Source organism: Tamandua tetradactyla, chromosome 17, assembly GCF_023851605.1.
Source record: "Tamandua tetradactyla isolate mTamTet1 chromosome 17, mTamTet1.pri, whole genome shotgun sequence".
In the NCBI taxonomy this organism is placed as follows: domain Eukaryota; kingdom Metazoa; phylum Chordata; class Mammalia; order Pilosa; family Myrmecophagidae; genus Tamandua; species Tamandua tetradactyla.
Genome location: NC_135343.1, coordinates 5579543 through 5604604, shown reverse-complemented (window position 1 = coordinate 5604604; position 25062 = coordinate 5579543). Strand labels below are relative to the sequence as shown.

At 41.6% G+C, this 25062-nt stretch overlaps 1 protein-coding gene and 1 long non-coding RNA gene across 4 annotated transcripts in view; one reads left to right on the top strand and one right to left on the bottom strand.

The window, feature by feature from the left end:
* AFF3 (ALF transcription elongation factor 3) overlaps positions 1–25062 on the top strand; it is a 586201-nt gene that overhangs the window by 192279 nt on the left and 368860 nt on the right. The window lies entirely within an intron of this gene.
* Positions 11625–24839, bottom strand: LOC143660653 (uncharacterized). Its single transcript, XR_013164164.1, has 3 exons — positions 24279–24839; positions 13989–14959; positions 11625–12335 (listed from the first exon to the last, which is right to left on the bottom strand). It is a non-coding gene; the product is annotated as an uncharacterized LOC143660653 (long non-coding RNA).

Genomic DNA, 25062 nt, shown 5'->3' with positions numbered 1-25062 from the left:
AATATATGTATATTTGAAAACACTATGCAGTAAGAACTTGAATCATTGGAATAAAAGGATTTAATCTCATTGCTTTCTGCCACTCTTTATTCTGATTAGCAAATGAATACATGGTCACTAGATATTATTTAGGAACAAACAAGATGAATGAATGAGTGAAATTGTATTCTATATCCATGAATTCTGTCGTTAAACTTTTAAATTTGAGATCATTGTAGATTGACATGGGATCGTAATAAATAATACAGAGAGATCTGGGGTCCCCTTCACCCAGTTTCCCAACATGCTCACAACTTACCACACTGTTGGCAACACCACAACCAGGATATTGACTCTCATTATCAAGAAATAGAACCATTCATCAGCGTCCCTGGAATAAATCCCACTTGGTCATGGTACACTATTCTTTTTACACATTGCTGGATTTGATATGCTGTTATTTTACTGACGATTTTAGCATCTAAGTACATGAAGTCTTTCCTCTTTTCTAATTTAAGCATTTAGTGTGATAATTTTCCCTTTCAGCACTATTTTAGCTGTGTGCTGCATATTTTGATCTGCTGTATTTTCATTGAGTTCTATGGGTTTCTAATTTCCTTTGAAATTTGTTCTTTGAACTGTGGAGTGTTTGGAAGTGGGTTGTTTAATTTCCAAGTGTTTGGAGCTTATCTTGTGTTTTGGTTTGCTGATGTTGCTGGAATGCGATATATCAGAAACAGAACCGCTTTTAGAAAGGGAATTTATTAATTCCCTTACAGTTAATTATAATTCACTTTAAATTTACAGTTCTAAGTCCGTGAAAATGTCCAATTTAGGATACCAACAAAAGGTTACCTTTATTTAAGAAAGGCTGATGCCATCTGGAACAACTCTTGTCAGCTGGAAAGGTACCTGACGATGTCTGCTGACTTTCTCTCGTAGCTTCTCATTTTATAAGGCTTCCCGGGGGCATTTTCCTTCTGTATCTCTAAAGGTCTCTGGTTGCATGGGCTCTGAAGCTTGTTCCAAAATGTTCCCTCTGAAAGGGACCCAGTAAGTGACCCCACCTTGAATGGGTAAAGATACATCTCCATGGAAATCACCTAACCAACAGGTCCCACCCACAATATTGAGTCAGGGTTAATGAACATGGCTATTCTGGGGGTACACAACAGTTTCAAACCAGCACAGCCTGTCATCTTTTTGTTGCTAATTTCTAGTTTGATTCTGTTATGATCTAGAGAATATACACTATAGGATGGCAATTTCTTAAATTGGTTGAAGTTTGTTTTATGTTCCAGGATATGGTCTCTCTTGGCAGACGTGGTGAATGAAAAACCCAGTATATTATACTGCTGTTGTTGTGTGAAGTGTTCTATATATGTCAGTTAGATCTTCTTAGTTGATTGTGTTGTTCATTTCTTCTATATCCTTGATGATTTTATGTCTGTGGGTATTTTAAGTCCCCAATTATAATAGGGTATTTTAAGTCCCCAATTATAATAGTTAGTTTGTTTCTTCTTCCAGCTTTTTGCTTCATGCATTTTGAGGTTCTTTTGTTTGATGTAAACACATTTAGGGTTGTTATGCCCTCCTGGCAGGATTGATGTTTTGCAGTTATGGACTTTTCTGTTTCTTTCTAGTAATTTTCTTTGCTCTGAAGTCTGCTTTATCAGATATTAATGTAGCCACATTTACTTTTTTCTCCAGTGGATATTTAAATGGGATACCTTTTCCATCCTTTTATTTTTGATCTACTCAGGATGTTGTGTGCAAAGTTTCTTACAGTCAGCACGTTGTTGGATTGTGTTATTTTATTTGCTCTGACAATCTCTGTCTTTTAATTGGTTTATTTAGACCATTTACACTTAAGATAATTATTATGTTTGAGTTTGTCTTTCATCTTATTATTTGCTTTTTGTTTACGCTGTTTCATATTCCTGTGTTCTTCTTTGTACTGTCTTGTGATTTATTTGAAGTTTCTTTTATGATTCTTTCTTGATTTATTTATAGCATCTTTTGAGCATATCTATTTGTTCATGTTTCTTAGTGGTTGCTTCAGGTTTTACAGTACACATATGTAACATATCACTACTTGTATTGTGTAATGTTTTATTACTTTAAGTGAAATGTGGAAACCTTACTTCCACTTAGATATTTTACCCTCCCCTCCCTTTATATATAATTGTATTTTCTTTATAATCATCAAACACCACATGCTTGGTGTTATAATTTTTGCTTCCATCATTAATTTTACCCATTCTGATATTTTAATTTCTTTTTTGAAATTCCATATCTTCTTCTATTTAGAGAATTTCCTTTAGCCACTTTTTAAGGGTCAGTTCGCTAGTAACAAATTCTCTTCATTTTCCTTTGTCTCATTTTGGTTGTAATTTTCCTGTTTCATGGTGTGATGAGTGCTTTAAATTTTATCCTGAACATTTTTGTTATTATGTTGCGAGTCTGCCTTTTGAGGCTACTTTTCTGGGCAACTTAATTTTCAGGGCTTTTGTGGTGATGTTTTGGTCTGCATGGTTTATCCTGGGCCACTGGGGCTGCTTGAGGGCAGGAGAGGTTTCCCAAGGCTGGGTTCCTTGGTCTCTGCAATGGGGAAGGGAGTCCCTGACCTGTGGGAATGATGGCTGATAAACGTGCTTCCTGGGCAGGGCGCTTCCTCTGGGAAGGTCCCCTTGGCCAGGTGGTAGATGGTGGTGGGTGGGGTAGGGGTGTGTAGGCCTACTTCATAGGGAAGGAGAGCACTTCCTGGGCTGAAACTTGGTGTTGGGACCCCCTTGCATGGTGCCTCAGGGTGGGGGAGCAGTCTCATACCTGGCCATGTAGGGGAGCACTTCCTGTGGCCACTTTTGTCAGGGGGCATCCGGTGTATCTCCCTGGCCAGTTCTGCAGGTGTGAGAAACCTAGTGTGGTTGTGAGATTCCTGTTGGGGAGACCGCTGGACTACCTTCTGTCGCTCGGCGGTGGGTTGGGAACCCCTGGGACCAGGTCACCTTTTTCTCCTGGGTGGGGTGGTCACAGCTGGCCTGACACTGTGTCCTTCCTGCAGTCCTTCAGTCCCTAACTGATTCACTTTACTCTTTCCCCCTTTCCGTTTTGCTTGGTTATCTTTTGGCTCATGCCCAGGGTTTACCGTTGCAGGAGGCGCAGGGAGAAATGAGACTGTGCCATCCTGTCTGCCTCAGAAGTCTGCAGATCCATCCACAGATGTTGTTGAGACCCGGGTCGTGTGAAAAGTGCAGAGACACATAATCTTTATCACCGTGCTGTAAAAGGTTAACTGTCCAGTTGGGAACACAAGGCAGTAACCCACATAGTGCTCAAAGAACATTGTAAGAGTTAAACCACAGATGTCTCAAGGCAAAACTTGATTAATTGCCGAGTGAATGATCTTGGAGACTTGGAAAGTGGAGAGATCGATCCATCTCTTAGCCTGACCCGGACAATTAATAACCACAGTTTTTCAGCAGGGTGATGCCCACAGGGTATGATCTTCAGATTAAACAGGCTTCTAGCTGATAGCATGAAACAAAAAGCTCAAAAGAAATATCTTAGAACAAGATACATTTCCCCAAAGCACCTAGTCTCTGCTTCTCCGTATACTGGGGGAGTGGGAAACAAGGTGGTGAGATATCAGGGGGAAATGGCAATGGGGAAAACTTTGGGATAATGTCTTTCAAACTAATCTACACATGGCGACTAAAACTGTAAAGGCTGGCTAAAAAGCTAAAAAAGTTATCTGGCTGGCTCAGTCTGATTTCAACTTTGAGAAAACAGGTAGAAAGGCTGCCATGTGAAAAGGCATGTGATGTGGTGAGAGCCAGAAGCACGGGGCTGCTGGGGAAAGTAGGTCACTGATTTGGCAACTGCATCAAGACAGCTCAGAAGGAAACAGCGTGGCATCATGGTGACTGGCAAAAGGTCATTAGCACATCAAGGGGTTCCCAGGGGTCCTGATGGCTCTTGCTTGGACGTCCCCTGCTGCAAATATGCACTCCTCTTTGAGTCTGCAATGCCCCTTCCTAACCTGCTCTCAGTTTCTTATCCCGTGGAGGTGAAAAGGAGGGGGGAAAATAGCTCAAATGTCCATCAGTGGATGAGTGGCTAAACAAACTGTGGTGTAGACGTACGATGGAATATTATACAGCTGTAAGACAGAATAAATTCATGAGGCATTTAACAATGTGGATGAACCTTGAGGACATTATGCTAAGTCAAATTAGCCAGAAACCAAAGGACAAACAATATATGGTCTCAAAAATATGAACTAACATTAATGAGTGAACTTGGAAAATTGAAGTTAAGAACACAGGTTATCAGGAGATAGGAATAGGGTAGAGATTTGGGCTCTTGTCCATTTACGTGACTCCCGCCCTTGTGCATGGCAGAGTCCTGGGATTGTTTGTGTATGCAGAGCTCCTAGATAGAAGGGTCCACAATGAAGTGGCTCAGTAAATACTTATTCAACTGAATTGTGTAATAGGCCTTCAGGCATCTGGGGATGATTATCCTGTTCCATCAGTTTTTCCAGGTTGTCCATCTACAGTTCCTCTGAAGGCCGTCAAGATTTCCCAAGACTTTGTCTTTGCATTTGCTCATGTTTGGACACTGTCCCTTACAGAGCTTCTAGAACTGAACGCAGTGCTCTTACTGGGGCAGAATAATGCACAGCTACCAGTTTCTTCCTTCTGCACACTAGTCCGAGAGTCATCTTGTTTGAATTATTGTGGTCAAGTTGAGCCAACCAAGAATTCTTGGAGCAGCTAATGAGCTGAGTCACTGTGTTGGCCTCCGGCCTCACTAGGCACTGTGCCCGAGCATGGGCCCCTTTGAAAGACTCACCTGCTTCCCTTGTTTAGATGCTGAACGTGCCCTGTATTTTCCTTTGCAAATTATTTGGTGTGCAGACTTGATCTTCCTCAAATCTTGACAGTTTGATAGCTTGCTTCTTTATCACCTGTTACATACTGCTTTATCTGAATGATCTTTTGACCTGGAGTGTCATAGTGGGTCCTTTTAAAACTAAAACGTTGCACCATCTTTGGAGACAGTGCTGCCTTTTGAACACTCTTTTGGGGCCAGCAGCCAGAAATCTGGTTGTTTTGTGATTCTGTGCTATATCTTTTTTACCCTATAAAGAAATCTATTGGCTTGCTTCCTTTTTCTCCTTTCTCCTTCCTTCCATACCCCACACACATACATAAATGAATTTTCTGATTTGACACGGTGTGGAGGTAAATTTAAGTGAAATGACACGCTGGATTATCCTCCTTCAATTTTGATCTATTTCTGCATGTAACCTCAAAGTGCTGAGAGTTACTCTCTTTCCCATCATATGCTGATAACTTGTTTAAAAATAATGCTGGCATGTTCCTCCTAACCCTGACATCCTCCGCCCCCCCCCCCAATTTTAGAGGTCTACATTTAATTAAGCAAGGTATCAAACTGGTCCCTACCTAATCATACAGTGGGGTGTGTATGTGTGTGTGTGTGTGCGCGTGCATGCGCGCGCATGTGCGCACATGCATTGTGGCCCCTAAATGCAAGAGTGTTTTTGCAATTCTTGCAGTACAGGTATAGATAGACCCGTGGTCAGATTTCAGGCATAGGAAATTGTATTATCTCTATATCCCAGGCTCTACACAGGGCCTGATATTTATGGAGCACCACTGTCAGCTGTAACTTGTAATTTTTGTGGATAGGTGCTTATATTATTTGTTTTACACTTAAGCTACTTTCACCTTGAGATTTTTACGGTGCTCCCATTTCCTCTTCAGTCAAAGGCCAAAGAGTGAATTATCATATAATATCAATGGGTTCATTATTTCGTAGACCATTTCCTATTCGATTCAGAAACCTCTTGCCAAAATTGCCTCTTGCCACACACCAGGTTTAATATATGCTCGATGTTCAATGATGCGGAGATGTTCTGTTCTGAATAGAGATTGATGATGTGCAATTTTGCCTCTGAAAAATTTTTAGTGGTATAATCTTGAATTGTTAAAAATTTGATATATTTAAGGAATGTTGCCATATCACTTAAATTTCCTTTATTATAAAACCAGTGCATTGCAGATGAGGAAAAATTCATTTAAAATCGGGTCCTCAAATCTTAACTATTAAGCTATTAGAATATCAAAGCAGTACAGCTGAATTGTAAAAACTAGATGTTAGGCTTTGTGTTAGTCAGCTTAAGCTAAGGTATGTTGCAGTAACACATGACCCCATGATTGAGTGGCTTTTGACAGAGTGGTTTACCTTAGATGACTGTCATAGTTCAAATTCAGCTCCGCTTCAGATCATGGTCATTTCAAGGCTCGGGCTTTTTTCCCCACAGTGATAAAAGAGGACCATGACACTTGCAAACAGTGATTCCTCATTTCTCCCACTCTCTCACTCCGCAGCCCTCCTCTCCGTGGACATATCTGTTGATTCTTTAATGTCTAAATCAAATGTCTCTAGTTTTATCTTTATTTGTATTGAAGGTATCATGAGTCTAAAACAGTATAATTTTAAAAGCATCTTCTGTGGACAATAACAAAGTAAAATGAGGAGGAAAAACAATTGGAACTTTAATGTCTTTATTTTGGCTACTGCTGTGACCACACACTCTTATTTTGACTAAAAACACTCATTTTTGAGCAGCTGAAAATGTTTGACTGTTTAGAAACATTTGAAATCCTAACCACACCCCCAACAACTTAAGAGAAATTTATGTTTGCAGCTGCCTATACGTAGAGAATTCTCTGAGATAAGGCTAGTTTCTCAGAATATGCTGTGAAACGACCCAAAGGAGAGATTTTATACCCTTTTAAATATGTAATGTTTCCCGTAAGGATGCTGGAGTGATTTTATGTAACAGTGTCTTACTACCTTAAATGATGAGGAAACAAACTGATGTAGAAAAATTGGCATGATATTTATTAGTAAAAATATATTCTTCTGTTAGTATTTTGAGGAATGTTAGTTTAAATTTAAATTGTCCTTAATATTAAACTGTGCTCAGACACTGTGTATAGAACTTAGTCACATGAACCTCAGGCATTTCTAATAGGGGCAAAGGTCTGTCCTGTGGGTGCCAGAAATGTGACAAATGCAGCATAACCATAATTTTGTTTAAAAATTTATTTGTTTGTATCACATATCTTTCAGTTTATGGTAGTGCTTCCTATAAACATGTTAAATAATCATAAATTTTTGGAGGCAATTCTCAGTCCAAATGTCTTGAGTTCATGGTAGTAAAGCGACACAGAAGAAACTTAACAGTGTTCTATAAATTTAATTGCTGCCTAGAAATGATTATGTCTAGAGGAGAGAATACGATATATATTTTATTATCCATCCGTTTCTTTTTAATAGGAGTTCTGTGCTTTTGTACAAGACAATTATTTTTTATAGTTTCTGTAATTAATGTTTAATTATATTTTATTATCCTCATTTTGCTATCTTACCTTGATGATAATCTAGGCATTTCTAAACACTGTACTTCCCCACCGTATTTTGTATGGAAGTACTATTACCCTGCTAACTTTTCTGCAAAGTTTCAAATTTATATACAGATACGTCACCATTTTACTGGAAAAACATATGAAATCCCTATTTTCTTTCAGTCATATGTCAGAGTAGTCCTAAAATGTTAGGAAAATGTAAGCAGTGTATTCCTTGTATAATTATTAGCATGGCAAATTGTTAATGTAGTGGTATTTTGGGGGGGGGGTACCACGGCATTTTAATTTCCCTGTGTTTATAAGATGCTAGATGTATACAAACTGACAGCACCCGTCCCCTCTCAACAGGACTTCTTAGAGGTTTTTTTTTTGCATGTTTCCATGAGGGGAGGAGAATGTGCATCAGTCCATTCGCATTCACAGAAGTCCCTGCAGTGAGTATACAAGGCGAGTGAGACCCAGCAGTCAGACCCCCCTGCTGCAGATGCTCTGCGGATGTCAGCATGAGCTGCAGTTTCCTCAGTGACTCGCTTTCTTGTATGACTGAGCACTGGGTTCTCCCTCCGTGGACTGTTATCGGTGGACGGCGAGAGAAGCCCCCTAGGAGGTGGATCTTGGGAGTCGGAGCTGTGATGCGGGCAGCCCGTCTCCTCCTTGGGTTCCTCCCTTTGCATTCTTCCCTCCTTCCCACGTTTGCCGCTCGCTGTGTTGGTTCTGCAGTTCGCACCATCTATCACTTCGTCTCTCATCTTCACAGGATCTTCCTGCCTATTTTTAACAACTGGTATTTTTTCTCCTCTTCTATATAAAACAGCCCAAGAAAAGCTATTACAATATAACGTTCTCAGCTCATTGGTTTGTGTCTTCAGTACAGAATGAAAGAATTCGTGTGGCTGAATTTGAGAAGTTTCAGCTAAAAGAACCTCAGTCTTTTGAGTCGTGTAGTTTGGACACAGAAGGATTTAAAATTAATCAGAAAGGACTTTTATGTTTAAATGGCACATCCTCTTCATATTTGCAAACTGAATTTGTGATCGTTTTTCTAAAGAAGGCAAGGAAAATTAACATTTGTTGAGTATCTGTGTGTCTGCCCGAGACGCTTTTTCAAATGTGTCTTCTTTTGTTACTCCAGAAACCTTGCGAGTGAGGGGGGCATCGTTTCCATTTTTCATGGTGGAGGAAACTGAAGTTTAAAGATGTCAGACAACCAGACTAAAGTCTTACAGCTGCTAAGAGCCCAGGAGGTCTTTGGAGACTGGCCTGGCCCTCCCCCCAAATTCCATAGCCTGTGACGGACAGAGCCTTTGCATTCTTGGAGTCGAGCCGTTGGTGGGTTTCAGGGCAGGGGGGTGGGCTTCTCTCTGCATCCCAAGGCTCCAGCATGGCACCCTTGGGTACCCGATAAGGACTAACACGTGTGGTGCTTTCCAGTACCAAGGCACTATTTTAAGCCCATTGCATGTAGCATCTTATTTAATCCTCTTAATGACTATTGCGTAGGGAAAGTGCTGTTATGACCCCCATTTTACAGGTGAGGAAGTGGAAACAAAATGGGGTCAAAGGGCTCACCTGATCACAGTCACTCGCCGAGCTGGTATTCGCACCGCTGCCTGCCCTCAGCAGCCGGCTTCCTGAACCGAGAGCCCTGCTGCCTTGCATTAGGCAGCCCTGTGGTGGGGACAGCCGGGACACGGTCAGGAAGAACATGTCACGTGACAGGGCGTCCACAGTCAGACTCTTTTCAGTCAGACATGGTCTAGATCAGAGGAGTTAATGGATCAGCTCTGTTTGCAGTACAGCCTAGAAATGGTACTACGCGGGCCTGGGAAGTCATGGAAGGAGGGAAGTAAGACATGGGAGGGCAGGACAGGACGAGGCCTTTGGGGTGGGGGTGACTGGAAGCAGGAAACAAGGCAGGTGTGGAAGCTTGGAAAGTTAAGTGGAAGAGGAGACACCGAACTCAACTCTTGCTCTCTGAACAAAGCAGGCTAGCACCTCATTGTATATCCTACTTACCCAAACATTCTCAGAAAATGCAGTCATTTCCGGGGTTGCGCAGAAAAACAAAAGTCTCTGTGATCTGATAGTATTTGCTAACAAACTGGCCCTCCTTTCCTGAGCAGACAAGTATTTGGTCTCTTGTTACACATCTGATAACAGATTTCATTTTGGATATGTGAAATGCAAATCTTGTAAAAATCTGAGATTTCTTGATGTCAGTGAAAATGATGTTAGAGCGCTGCTTGAATCACATGCCATTGACAAATGAGCATCTGACAGACTGTGTGATGATGTGGGAGTTATTTCCAAAAAAGAAGAGAAACCCTTAAAAGAATCAGGGAAATCCTCAATTATCTTTGCAAAATGATTTACTTTATGATTGTGCTGCAAAAATCAGATATTCATAAGGTAAATCATACAGTTTTTGTCAGAAAAAATATTTTGAAGAATCATTACGACGATGAATTCTTTAAGAATGAGTGTACATTTACAATTATAACAGAAGCATCTACTTCATATGTACATTTTCTTTCTTTTTAGACCAAATAAAATCTTATTTTGCTATGTAAGGTAGAATTTAGGCCTCCATTGTTGGTGGATTCATTTAAATTGGTCCCTTTTGATGCACATATTATAGGTATGTGCATAGAGGTACAGATATTCTCATTTTTATCTGATTTGATTTCTTGAATGTCAGTTTTCTCTCTGAAAATTAGATTTTGTCTTCAAAACTGGGGTGTATTTTAAACTTCTCAATGTTTTGCCATAATACCTGTGGGGCAGGAAACATATAACTAATAAACTGTTTAATGTTAATATATCGACATTTAGGCCTGATTCTCCTTTTGTAATTATGCATAGTAGGTGTTTAAGAAACATTTGCTAAATGGGTGGATAAATCCTCCACTTACCGAATTCTCTACCTGTTGAATTCCAGTTTGCTAATGGAATGGTAAAACCTGGACTTTTTTGTCTTGAGGTTGTAAGATAAAATGCATTCATGGATAAGTCAATTCATTGAAAAAGAGAAAAAACACTGAGTTTTTATTGGTACGTATTCTCATTATTTGTAGTAGTAATGAATTGCTGTGATCGTTCATTCAAAGAACAAATACTTAAATGTCTCCCATGCTCCAGGAGTGAAATATAGAATACAGCTACTTTATATCCCTTTTATGAAACAGAATATTCAGAATTGAGACTTAGTTTCATTCTCCCACTCCTGGAAACCCTGTCATATATTCAACCGAACACCCATTCCCCTCTAACTTATTCCCCCTTATTTTTGACAGGTTGAAAAAAATCTCTAGAAACCCAACCAGGGACACAGAAATACTTGTCTAAGGAAGTAATAGAGAACGAATCTATCTAATCTTACTGTTATATTTTCTGCATGATTAATCATCTACTTATTTGTCCAAACTGAATTGATCTAGTTGCGCATGTAATTAAGATTTAGTTAATCATTTTGCTGGTAATATTTTGTCGTCTCTCTCTTACAAATCAAATTGCTAATGTTAGAGATTTGATTTTTTTAATTTCTTTGTAAAAGCCATGGAGCGTGTAACAGACTCCCAGGAAGAGTGGAAAAATATCATTTCATGCTTATTGTGTGACAGTATGAAAAGACATTTTATGCTATTGTCTGATCTTTGCAACATTGTAAGAGCTGTGGAAGGCATATTTAGAAGTCTAAGAGTTCTTAGGATGCTTGTACCCCAAAAGGATTTCACTTTTTCTTAAAAAGCTCATCTTTCCTCCCGCCTTTGAATAGGAAGCACGTGTTTTACTTAAAGAGATGGAAACAATTAAATAAATGAAACAGTTTAGATTCATAAATATTTGCAGCAGTAAGATATTCTAATTGGAGTAAGTGCTTTTATATGTATTATTTCACTTGGGTCTAGGTAGAACTATTATTTTCACATTTTACAGACAAAGAATCTGAAGTCTACGTAACTTACTCAAGGTCACCCTTGAAAGTGGCAGAGTCAGAATTTAAATCCTGAGTTATTTTGCGGCCCATGCCCAAGGACTTGCCACCCCTGCATGCCGTCACAGAATTGCCTCCTAAATGAAATAAATACTGTGCAAAGTATCAAACCTGTTTCCCGAAACCAGAACAAATAGAAGCTTATTTGACAATACTATTGGCAACTTAAACAAAGACCCTCTGTTACATCTCTGTTTTTTCCAACTAAAATTATATTCAAGAGGGATTAAATTGAGGACAGTTCCAGGGGTCTGCTCCAGTACTCGTGTTGCCAGTTGGGAAGTTTGGATGTCGTCATCAGCTTAATGGTGTGGAAGAGATGGTTTTTGTTTGTTTATTTGGAAGAATTCTTTTAATTTTCAGGTGTTTTCCAGTGTGAGGTGCTGGATTGCAGTGAAAGGAAGCTGCACATGTTGGGGGTTCTGTCCTGAACTGCCCAGGCCTCCGTCTTTAGGACTTTCATTCTTAGAATTAGGCGGGAAGGTTCATTTGGGGACAGCAGGAGAAACTCTGAAAAGCTGATTTGGGCCTGAGGGGAAGCACGTGTCCTCTTACTGGAAGCACTTGCCATTCACTAATCTCATTCACCATCCATCCTCCTTTGAGTCTTTCTGTTCCAAATGCAATATGATAGAATAAAATAGCAAAGAAAATTATTCATGCAGTTTACACCTAAGGCCATTCACGGCTGTCTGACTATGCTGCAGAACGAAAATGCCTACCAGGGCAGCTTGGTGTGGCCTGCGGCAGCAGTGGAGAGCTGTTGCAGGACTTACGCATAAGATTCTCCCCAAACTGGAGTTCTCTAAAGGGTTGCAGCGAGCGAGCCCTGAAGGCAGAGACCTGGGTAGTAGAACTTTCTGCATTCAGGCCGCAGTTGTGGAGGGAAGTCAGTCAACCTGTATGAGAGCAGAGGCTGAGTTATAGAGATGACTAGCAAAGTACTTTGGTTTTATTGCTGTTAACACAATTTTCACAGGCTCCCTTGCTTAAAAATATTCAGCCACTTGCTCTGGACTCAGAATCTAGATGCCCTGTCTTGGGTGCAGGGTGCCTCATTCCACGTCTGCTTCCTTTCCTCTCAGGTTTATCCTCCAGAGCCCCTCCCTAGATTCCATGTACTAAAAAGCAGAACACCTCGGGGTGCCCCTTGCACCAAGCTTTTCCACCTCAACTGAGATGATTTCCAACCGGCCCCCATCTCCGTTTGTCCAAACCCATCCGCTCCTCATGCAGACTCTAAAAGCCTCCTTTCTGACCTTCCGGTTCAGATGCATTATCCACTTCCAAGCAGCTTGTCTGCATAGCTCCGCTTTTTGACCTTATAGTCCTTGCATTTGTTTAGATGTGGTATTCGCCTGTATATTCTATTATAGTATTTAATATAGAGCTTTGCCCAGAATAGGGATTGAATAAATATTTACTTAATGAATGACTAAACCAAACAATATATGCATTTGCATGAGCTGAACAGAATATGGTCAAATAGAAGCCCAGAAGTGACATATTTTAATAATGATAATTTTATCTAGAGTACAAGGCCCTTTGGGTGAATACATACTTGGTGCCTTAATGCTTTGTAATTAGTTTGTTAATTATTTGTATTTTAATTGGGGATTCGAAAGTGCCTGGAACATTTCAGCCTCTAAAGTGGGTTAAGTGTGATCTATCTGCATTCCAATCTCTTGGTGCCTTCATTTCCTTAACCCATTTTTACTTAAGTATTGAAGATATAAACTTTGGCCTAATTCCTATTCATTTATTATTGATTTCAAATTAAGATGGCCCAAATTAATTTGCTCTCCTCCATCCTTGAAAACTGTCAGGCTGCCAGGGAAGCTTTACATCTGAGTTACACGTTCTCTTTGGGAAATTCTGAAGCCAGCAGGGCCTTGTGGAAATGCCTGGCAGGATGGCTGTGCCTCTGTTCCACAACAGAGTCTTAGGTACACCGTCTTAGGTACCTAAGTTTTGGGCACCTGGCTTGTCTCCCTGGCTGGATTCAGCCTCTTCAGGGAGAATCTTTGCCTTATTAGGTTCAGAGCCTCAAGGAACATGCATAAGTGAGATACTTTTCTTTAATTTAATTTTCTATGAAGCATTTAGAAAATCAATAAAATGGAGCCCTGAAGAATTTCTATCTGTTAGAATCTAGTTAACTGGCTTTGTATGTAAACAGCAAGGGTATTTAGAGTGGCCTCCAGACCTCTGCTGGAGCCTGGTGGGTTCCTATGCCATGTATCTGCCACGGCTTTCCAGTGAGGGAGTGAGTGGTTAGTAAGATTTTTGATGACGGCCTTTGCTTCTCAGACCCAAGCATTGTCCTCCTGTGTGCCTCACTTTCAACATACAGTGGCTTCTACAACAGTGATATATCCCAGAGTTCAGAGCTGAGTGACCCGTGAAAATCCCTATTGCTCGTATGGTGGAGTCAGTAGGAAGCTGCTTGAAGGAATAGCATTTTGCATCACGTGGATCACACACGAGGGGAGGACGCTGGAGCGTTCCTCAGAGGGAACAAAAATCGCGCAGGTGGAAAAGCAGAAACTCACCAACTGCCTTCTCGTTCTTTGCCTTCATGAAAGGAGGAATGAGACCTCTGGTAGGTGCCGCGGGAGAGCCTGGCACGGCCGTCCGACTTCCTAGGTGGAAAGGTGTAATGGGCACCAAAAGCATCTTCAAGGGCAGTGTGAGAACTCACTGCACAGTTCCATTAGGCTGGTGGTTTCACCTGGTGAAAAGATAAGACTTTGTTCTTGCTGCTTGTGTTGCTAATTAGACATGCAGAGACACAGGCATTGTATCTTTTACACACACACATCAGACTGGTCCTGATAATGTGTGTAGAAGAGAATAAAGAGGCATGCTGTTTTAGAAGAGGAGAAATTCCAGAGTAATTTTGAATCAACACATGTTAGTTCTCAGGGTCCATGTTGGTCTTCCAGTAACCCGTTGATCCCCGGGCCTGCCTGGATCATCTCTATATCAGCCCTTATCGTTCCACACTTTGAGTTACCTCTTTACATTTTTGTCATCTCTGAGGATGTGGTGTCCTTGAGGGCAGGGGTCATGACCTTCATTACCCCAGCTTCAGCACCATAGGGGCCCAATAAATGTGAACTTCTTAAATGGCTAAATCGCAGACAAGAGTCACAGAAACCCCTATGACTCCATCTTCTATAAGTCTGACTAAAAATCTCCAATAGCCACTTAAGGTCTATTTCTTATTTTGATTGAATGCAAGGGTAATGTATATTGTAGATTTTGATAATTACATTTTTGCTTGGAAAAGAGACCTCTTGGGCGATGCAGTGGTGGCTCAGTGGCAGAATTCTTGCCTGCCATGCCAGAAACCTGGGTTCAATTCCCAGAGACTGCCCCTGTTAAAAAAAAAAAAGCTCTTTCTCTGGGCGTGGTCCTGTGGGCCACTGATTAGATGTCATCTTGCTAGAGGGGAGTCTAGCCTCTTTCTTCTTCATAGCAGTCTTGCCTCTTTCTTCTTCATAGCACTCATGGTGAAGACCTAAGGGAAAAAGGTAGTAGAGCATTGTTAACCCTTCTTTAGAATGTAAAATGATTGATTTGCAATAAAAGAAGAGGCTGTTCCTCTCTCAGTTTCATTCAATACCAGAGCCCCTGGCATTTGGTATTAATTTGCTGAATATGGGATGCTTTAACCAATCTCTGCAGATTTTCCATAAGTAACCATTCACATGTTAGTTTGGCCTTCAGCTTTTGTCTAAGCCAACCTACTTTATTTATTAAGGACATGTCTAGATAGCAGTGTTATTACTGACAAGGGAACAGATAATACATTTAATTAGCTTCAATTTTGCAGTGCAAAATAGCCACACTGTGTCAAAATGGAATGATGATATCAACTACAATCCAAGAAACACCCAACTTGGGCTTTTAAAACAAAAAGTCAATATACATAGCTTATTTTACACATCAAGAACTCAAGAAAGATAGAAGTGGATTATGTCGAAAGCCCATGTTCAATCTAATCTGATGACCATCTAGACAAAAGTCGCAAATGATGACTTCAGTGAGATAAATGAACTGTTAGTCCCAGTTTTAAATGAAGTACAAATCTGAGAGAAACATACAAGAAGGAAGACTCCAGAAGAATCCACAACACTGTCAGCTCCCTTATTACATAGAAGGCTGTGAACAATGAGCCAAGGGATAAAGGACAACAGATGAGAAATTATTATTCCATGTTCGACTTTTCTTTAACCAAGTAGAATGCATTAGAAATATATCACCAGGTAATAATTTGACAATTATCGAGTGCGGTAAATCTATGCAAGGAGGGAAAGGTTCTTCATTAAAATGAGGAAAACCCTTTCACTTGGTACACCCTCATTTCTCGGAGGAAGAGAGCTCTTTCTAGGTTGGGGGGAGGGCAGTATCACATTTTCTTTTACTGATCAAGGACTCATTGTCCATTTAACATCACTGTCCATTGGAAATTGGATGTCTTGCCTCTGAAGGCTTCTAAAGTTGGGTCAGCAGACTGGTGTGTTTCTTCATTTCCCAACAGTTAAGTATTGTAGGCTAAACGTAAAGTTAGGAGACCTGCTGTGTTTTAGTCTTTGTCATAAAGCCACTGAAGGGCACTTGGGGCTGCAGGCAGTTTCCTGTGTGTTCATGAGTCTTGGTAGGGGCTCACTTAGGGTTCCAGAGTGAGGGGGTTGAGTTGCACCAGTTTCTCTTTACCTTTGGTGCTTCCTGTGCCTTTGACACCCTGGGCTGTGGAGTTTGGCCGGGGAACTGAGACACCACGTGAGCCTGAAGCAGGGATCATCTTTCATGAGCTTTTATGTGGCCATTGATCTGGGGACAGACTGGGTCTTAATCCTGACAACTGCTTCAGTGGAAGGAGAAGGAGGCATTTCTCTGATTTCCCGCCAAGTCTCAGAGGATTGATTCTTAGGAAAGGAAGACATGTCGGGTTGAGGCACAGACAGTGGCATCATTGAAGCAGAAATGAGGCGGGTGGGTGGAGAGGAGATTCAGCCAGCTGTGCTCCATAGAAATTCCTGTTGCTCAAGAGAGGAGAGAGGACTTGGTTGCGCTGAGGCCAACTCGGGAAGCTTTTCTTGACATCGCCTTTACCCCCATCAGTGCTGCCTGCATCATGAATGCCGTCTTCCAACACACTGAGCTTATCCCTGCTTCAGGACCTTTGCACTTGCTATTCCTTTATAATGGCAGAGGAAAGCATGTAGAGAAGATGGGCAGACACCAGGCACACAAAACCACAGACAAGGCACTCTGCAGCATCCATGTTTCCTAATTTAAAACTAGAGTACTGTTAGGTTGGGGAAACAGGGAAGGTCACCATGACTCGAGCTGTGTAAAATGTGCCGCCCCTTCTAGACGTCACCTAACCCCCTTGCTTAAAAACCACACCAGGACTCAGCAGTGAGCTTGCAACTCCCTACCTGGAGTTCTGTGAGCTCTGCCCGGGAGCGCAGGAATAAACGCACTCACTCTAAGGTTTTTTGGTCTGCCTCTTCTCTCTTTCGCCTCCTAAACCTTACAAGTGCAAGTCATTTGTCTCATCAGACAAATAAATCTGGGGGCAAAAGTTATTGAGAAATCTGAGATCTTAGTGTATATTGAGGGGAATTTTTATCCTAAATTAGGTTTCACTCAATTCAGTAAAATGTGTCCAACTATCATCTGAAAGCGTTAGGTCCCATCAGAACAAGCAGTTATCGTTAAGAACAAGACTTAAATGTAAAGCTTTAATGTACTCTTAAAACCTTAGAATAGCATTATCCCAGTAGAAATGGACAACAGAGTAGTTAGCAAAGTAATTCTTATTAGCAGTATAAACAGATGAGAGAAATATGGATTTCATGTTTTACATTTAAAGCGTTTCATTAATCCAGCAGAAGTAGTCAGAGTAGCAAATGTTTCAGGGAGCTTAGTTTTAACACTTATATTTATTCCTGTGTGGAGTTGAGAGAAATTAAATCAAATTGTTAGTCTCTATTTGAATGCACAAAGCCTTCCAAAAGCCGCAGGTAGAGGTTGGACATTTTCAGCTTGAGTATTTCATTCAGACTTGTTGCAAATATTTAAATCCTCCTTCCATGGAGGATTATTTATATTTATATATTATATTTATATTTAAATGGCCTATTAAATAGGATATTTATATTTAAATAGCTGCTGAAGTGAGCTATTCTGTGGGAAAGGGGCTTTTGTGTCTTTTGACAAAGTGAAGAGGAGGCTAGTGGGAGCCTTTTTCTGTCTTGGAAATTCAGTAACTTAGCCGTTCTGTTTTTGCAAAATGTGAAGTAAGTTTATCTTAAGTAAACACATGCATATTTTCTAGTAGAAAGGAAATGACCAGATACGAAGTAAATAAACGCTCTCCTTGACATTGTGTCTGTGTTCTACAGAGAACAGAGACCAAAACATGATGGTCCTTCGCAGGCCACTTAGGAAAAGCCGACCAAGCTCAAATCTGGCTTGTGCTAATAATCCTCCGGACTTCTCGTCATGCTCAACCATCCAACAATAATACGGCATTACTGGTTACTGTGCACCAATGCTCCTTTAAGCGCTTTGCATGTATTAACTCGGTGAATTCCTACCGCTACACTATCAGGCAGAAACCTGCGCAGTGTCCATTTCACAGATGACAATTAGAGTCAGAGTTCAAAGATCATATCCCCGACTGCAAGTCTGGTGGTGTGCATCTGTCTTGACTATGAGTTTTCCCTGAAGGCAGGACTGGCATTAGTCTCCTTTTCTAAGTGTCCAGTAACTGTTTACAAAGTGGACGATAGTGGCTTCGCGTTTTGACCGTTGCTGTGATAGGACTGGGTGCTGAACTCCCATCTTCACCAAACTCTAAGAAACATAAGTATTTTAACTGATATGGAAGCCAAGGCTCTAAGAAGTGACCCAGACAGGGTTACGGAGCTCCAGTGATGGGGCCAGGGGCCATGCTTAGGTTGTTGTGATTCCTGAACAAGTCATAAAGTTTACCAGGTATTTGAAAGGATCAAGCCAATATTAAAGTATAGGTGGCTCTAAAAATACGTAAATGACCAGTTTCTTTCTTTTTATATTTTCCGTGTTATCTGACAACCATGTATCCTGGCTGTTTGAAGTGTCCCCTATTCCACGTCCCCTTCAACCCTCCCATGTTTGTTAGTCCGTGTGTTATTAGACTTACGATCCTTATTAAAGTCCAATATTGTTCTCGCATCTTCTTCTATTAGGAACCCTTCAGTTCACGTAAATCCTGCACCTTTAAACGTGTGTCTCCTTTTTATGCTGACCTCCGACTCATCTTTGCACTACCCTTCATCTTTTTCCTTTCTCTCTCTGTTTTGCAACCAGGTCGTCACTGGTTCTTATGCCTGTCCTTAGGGTAGGCATTGTGCTTTTCTTCTCTTCTGTTCTTCAATATTCATAATACATTTAAAATTATTTCTGTGTCTTTGGATCCAAGAAAGAACCTTGGGTGTGTTTGGGTTCAGTTGAGTGCCTGAGGGCTACCCTTACTGGCATGTCCAGCAGTGACACTGATTGTGGATTATGCTACAGTTAAATCCAACCTGGCTGGTGTCTGGGCTGAGGGGAATAAAATTCATGCCAATTATTCCTGAAGTAAGAAACATTTTTTTGATGAAGGCCATTAGTACTCTGAAATGTATTTGCATTTCTAACAAGGGTTTTTGGACTTCATGCATTCAGTAATTTCTACCCATGAACCAGATGTCTCCAAGCACGTTGACTGTGCCCTAATTTCTTTTTCCTTCCTGGGTACTTCGGAGTTTGAAGTTGGACTTTGTTCTTGTAGTATTGCTTAAGTCCTTCTTGGTGTTTTAAAAAAATTAGAAGAAGTTACAGCTTATAAACTGCAAGCACACGGACCCAAGAGGCATGAAATAGGAATGGATGTGGATTTGGCAGATGGAAGGAAACCCTGCATTCTGTAATCCTCTCGGTAGCGTCTTGGGCATCTTCCTGAAATTCAGCTGTGCTGTCCCTTCAGTTCCTGGGTGGTCTAATTAGGGCAACACCTACCATCAAAGCAGCCCACTTGGTCATACTGAGCACATGAGGTTGCAGGAAATGAGCCTACAGATTTCCTCAGACTCCTGCCCCCTTGGCACCATGGGTCTTGATGGCTCCCCTGGCCTCAGGGGAGGGATTAGTTAGGCGTCTTGTGGCTGAGCGATCACACATCTTCCCACGCCTACCACATTAGATCCATTTCTCCAAAGGCTGCCATCTCTGAGGAAGAAACCAGAGCAGGGCAGGAAAAATCCTGAGAGTGTCACAGTCACTTTGCCTACTTGAAGCATTTTCTTGAAGAGTTCTTTTTCCGTCTTGACCTCCATCTCCAATCTCCACACTCTCCTTTTCTCTCTAGGCATCAAGATCAACCAGTTAGTGTAGGGTTTTTTCCTCTTCTGATTTTTTGGTTTTTGTTTTTGTTTTTTTAATTTTTTCTTCCAATTTTGAAGTGTAAATAATGGAGATGTTTTGGGGAGTTTTGTTTGAATTCAGTTTCATGTTCCACCTCCTTCCTTCTCTTTCTTTTGCTTTTATTGAATGATTTGTCATACAGCACCTATGATTAACCTTCTCTTTTGAGGATGAGTAACTGGATTTCTTATCAAAAGACTGTTTGAAGATACACTGTCCCAAATAGCTATTCTGAATCCCTCCTTCTGATTCCTCACTCTTTGAACATTGTTACGTGGAATGGAAAAAAATGAAAAGTATTCAACTTGTGAGTTGTATTCAAAATAGAAAAGTAGCGATAGAGTCTGGGGCCAGACCACAGGACTTTTGGTGGAGAGGTGTCTGCAGTCCATGGGGTCCTTGCAACACCTGCAGTGAAATAAGATCTCAGGAACCACCTGCCATCAGTCAGAGCATCAGATTGTCACACTTGTCGGGGTGACCTTCCAGTTCGGGGGAGCCTACTTTTTTTTTTTTTTTTTTTTTTTTTTTTACATGGGCAGACACCGGGAATCGAACCCAGGCCCTCTGGCATGGCAGGCAAGCGTTCTTGCCTGCTGAGCCACCGTGGCCCACCCGGAGCCTACGTTTTTGACCCCTTTATTTCCAAACTGTACACTCCAGTGTACTGCGAATATTGTAGAATGAAAAATAATAATGCCACAGATAACCGTAAGACAGAGTTCCCCAGAAAGTAACACAAGCCAGCATCCAGTATGTGTTGTCAGAGGTAAACCCTGGGTTGCATCTCGTGTGGCAGTGCCAGTTGCTTGCTTTGGTGCTGTGAGTCCCAGGTTGAGAGGGAGTCTCGGGTGACCCCATGACTATGGGGGAAAGAGTGCCAGGTGCTGGTGGCACTGGTGGTAGCAGAGATTTGCCATTCCTGTGCTAATGGGGAACATTAGGTAGGCTCCCTTTTTCAGACATACATACATCTTGAGGTGTTAGGGGACTTCTAAATACACTCCTCTTCTCCTCTCCTGAGTTCAGAACTAATTGAAAAATAAAACATAATTGACAGTCAGACATAGGCTGAAATCTCAGTTTTGTACTGATTAAGCAGAGTAGAGATGTGGTCTTCAATCTGCGTTTCTTCTCTCTGGAATTAGACATTCTTAGGGTGGTTCTCTGGAAATGTTAAACAACTGCAGTTTCTCCTGCGGGGCACATCCTTCCTGGCTAAGCCTCCTGCCTGGGTAAAATGAGAAGAGGGGAGCATCTGTCCAATGCAAGCCGTTTCCAGAACAGCTATCTGGGAACATCTATTCCAATGCAAGTTGTTCAGGAAGTGCATCTGTATCTATTCTCTTGGTCCCAGGTCCCAGGCAGCCTTCCCTGTTGGGATTTAGTTCCAAGGCATCCATTCTCTATACCCTGTAGTGGCAGATTTTGAAGGGCATTCCTTCCATTTCCTTACCCCACTTCTCTACCTCCCTGAGAAGAGCTTTGCTATAACTGTCATCAGCTGCCTCTGAGGCACTTAAGAAAGTATTGTGCAGCATCCCTGAGGCCCATTAGGCGTATCTTTTGTTTGGGGGAATTACTCTTACAGCTGTTTATATGCTGGGTTATGGGGACATAGGAGGAGGTCTCCTGCTCTGAAATTTTTTGATGTTCAGCACTTTGTAAAAACTTATATAACGTTCACCTTCTAAGCCTAAAAATGCCTAATGGATAGGCCAGTGTCAAATGTAAAATCACGTGGCCAAAAGAGCTTCACATTTGATCTAGAAATTACTCTCTAGAAACTGTCACCTCTGGTGGCAGTGGAGCAAAGCAGCAGGGGCTGCAGTTCAAGCCCAGCTTGGCTTCTCAGGCTGTCCTTTTGGGGAAGCTTCCTGCTCCTAATTCGTCTGAGGTCCCTTTCGTTCCTACTGCTGTCAGTCTCAACTGTTGCAGAGAAAGCAGTGCTTAACCTAGAGATGTTTTGCAAACCCATAATGCACAGAGGACCCTGAGAGGTGAGGACTGCAGGAAAGAAGTGATTCACAGTTGGGGTCGGCGCAGGTGCTGGAGCCCGTTTTCCCTTCCGGTGCCAGCCTAGTCTTAAAGACCTCCAGTAGTTATCTGGTCTACCAGCTATCAAGCCCCAAGTATAAGAGAGGCTTTTAAATATCTAATCTAAATACCACCACCTCTAGTTTAAGTTTGTCCTCAAAGGATTTTTTTCCAAGTAATCCCAAGCCTTTTAATTTTAAGAATGTTGTGTTTCTTAGAAAGAGACCTTGGGTGAAATGTATCACTTTCTTCATTCTGTTATGCTCATTTCTGGAAATATAAATCTGTTTTTATTGTGAACATATATATTTATTATCTGACAAGCAAATCCAGTTTTCCTTTCTATGAAATCCCTTCACTGCAGTGTGACTCTAGGAGCATATCTAGCATCATTAAAAAATCCACATTATTGGAAGTGTGCATTAAGATCGGGAATAGAACAGGAAGGCGTATAAAGCATAATGGAAAAATTCATTGGAAACTACAATTACCTGAAAAGTCCGCAGGGTCACTTGGAATGCGTTTACCCTTCTGCCTCTGTGTGACCTTGGATGCCCTTGAACATGTGCTTTCTGATCCCAAGAATGTGGAACCTGCATTGAGGAGCATCGTCTGTCTGTTGGACTTAGGTGACTTCCAGTTGCAGGTCCTACCCTCCAAGTGCTTATTGTTTAGCTGAGCAGACAGACAACGGTAATGAAGCTGCCATGGGGTTTGGAAGGTGACACAGGGGATTCAGGTTCAGTGCTGTCCCACGGCTAGGCCAGTGCACACTGTTTGAGTGGTCCAGGTGGTGGGCATACCTGTGCAGTAGAGAATCCCCTCAGTCTTGGCCCTCCTGCAGATGACTGGAGGGTGCTGTTTCCATGTCTTGATTTCTTTAAGCACAAAAACTCTGAAGGAGGAGAATATCTTCTGAAATGTTCTTTCTCAAAGATAAAGAAGAACAGATGGAGCACTCCCATCTATCTACTGGTTGTAGCATTAAATTTAGGAAAATAAATACACCTGACATTTATAGTTAGAAAGACTATGCGGTTTAAACTCTTCATCTTCGGAGTTCCCAGGACTGAAGAGGGTACACAGCAACATAACAAACCTTGCAGTGCCGATTATTTAACCTTATAGTATGTGTATGTAAATCAAACCACCAAAAAAAAAAAATAGCACAGTGATTTCTAAACAATGACCTATAAATCGCTGTGGTTTCAAGTACTCAACAAAGTAAAAAAAAAGAGCATCTGTCGGTATTCTTCCAACACTTTGGTTAGTGCTCTAAGCCTGATTCTGCTGGATTTATACCCAGAATGGCCCAGTGTGTTGCTGGCCATGCAGATTAATACTTTTATCGCCTTAAAAAAAGGACCAATCGACCTTGGATGCCCTAGGGTGGCCAGAGTCTGAGAGCTTCATGTGGACAGTGTGTAGCTCACTCTTGACGTCTCCAGGGAGTATGGTCCAGAGATCCATGACCATTCAACAAATAGATGACTCTTAGGTTAATTGGTTATACCCAGGGCATCAACCAGGCAACCGGAGAGAGAGAGAGAGAAAAATAGAGAGATATGGGGAGGAGAGAACTCCTGGGGTGGTTTGGAGCCAAGCACCCAGAAAAACATGTTCTTAATTTTAATCCATTCCTGTGGGTGTGAAGCCATTGTAACCAGGACCTTTTGATGAGGTGACTTTAGTTAAGGTGTGGCCCGACTGAATCAGGAGGGGTTTAATCCTATTACTAGAGTCCTTTATAAACAGAATGAAATTCAGATGCACAGAGAGAAAGCCACGGGAAAAAACTAGAGGTCAGCAGGATCCAGAAAAGCCACGAGAGACCTCCAAGACTATTGCCATTTGACAGAAAATCCAAGGAACAGGAAGTGCCAGCAGCAAGCCCTGGATGCTGCAGTGTGCAGGGAGAGAGCATTCCCTTGGTAATGCCTTGATTTTGGGCTTTTCCTAACCTCAAAACTGTGAGTCAGTAAATTCTTATTTAAGCCAAGCCCTTGCATGGAATTCATTTTAGCAGCCAAGAAATGAAAACAGCATTATATTTATTTTGACATTTTGTTGACTTGTTATAAAGCAAACTGATTCTAGGGTCATGATATTCCATGGTTATTTAACATCTTAAAACTCTTATCCATCTACAAGGTAATGAAATTTTACCTTCTAAAATGGCAAAAACTCATTCTGTGACCCTCTTCCTTATGAATTTCAATTTCAAATCTTAGGCTAGTAGTTGTTGGAATTTTAGTGTGTAAAAGTTTAGGCAAGTTACTGAATCATGTCCTGATCTGCTGTGAGATCCATAAATACATGTATGCTTTAAGACAAATACTCACCTCTTAGTTCTCATTCAAGCCTCACAGAAATGGAGCATGTCCTTGAAAACCATAGATCGAAAATAAATGCATTTAGGCTTGTGTTTTGGGGCCATCTTCCTTTCCCAGTGGTACCTTTGCCCATTAATAGCTGATTATTATATTAAAGAAACATGCAAGCCCTTAGGCTAGTATCCTGTCTTCTAACCTACCAGTGAATCTGCATAACAACCATAAGCGTTAACCAAATCTTTGGACCCAAGTCACAGATTGCCTTTGACCAGAAGAAGCCTGGTTTGTCACTTGAGTGCACATATGTTGGAGCTAAGTGACAGAGAAAGGGGGAGGGAGAGAGAGACAAAGGGAAAGGGGAAAGAGGGAGGGAGAGAAAAATAAGGGGAAAAGGAAGAAGGGGAGATAGATAGGGACAGACAGAAGAGAGACGGAGGGGAAGGATGGGATGGGACAGGGAACAGAGGGAAAGGAAGAAGTGATACTTCACTTAACCAGAGGCTCATCTTTTCCCTTCTTAAACCGAGTTCTGGACATATTTAGCTGTCCGCTGCTCTGTATGGCAGGTGTATCAGGGCTCAGTGTGGAGTGAAGACTGAGGGACCAGCCTGCAGGGAACACATTGAAGACACCTCGGACCATGTGGGGTCCAGGCAGGTATCTCAGTACCTCACTTTCCTTTGAAACCACATGGTCACAAGCACTGCCTTGTGTCACAAGCATTTGTGTCACAAGCACTGCCTTGTGTCACTAGCCGGCCTTTCTAGGGCAAAATGTTTGACCCAACTCAGCT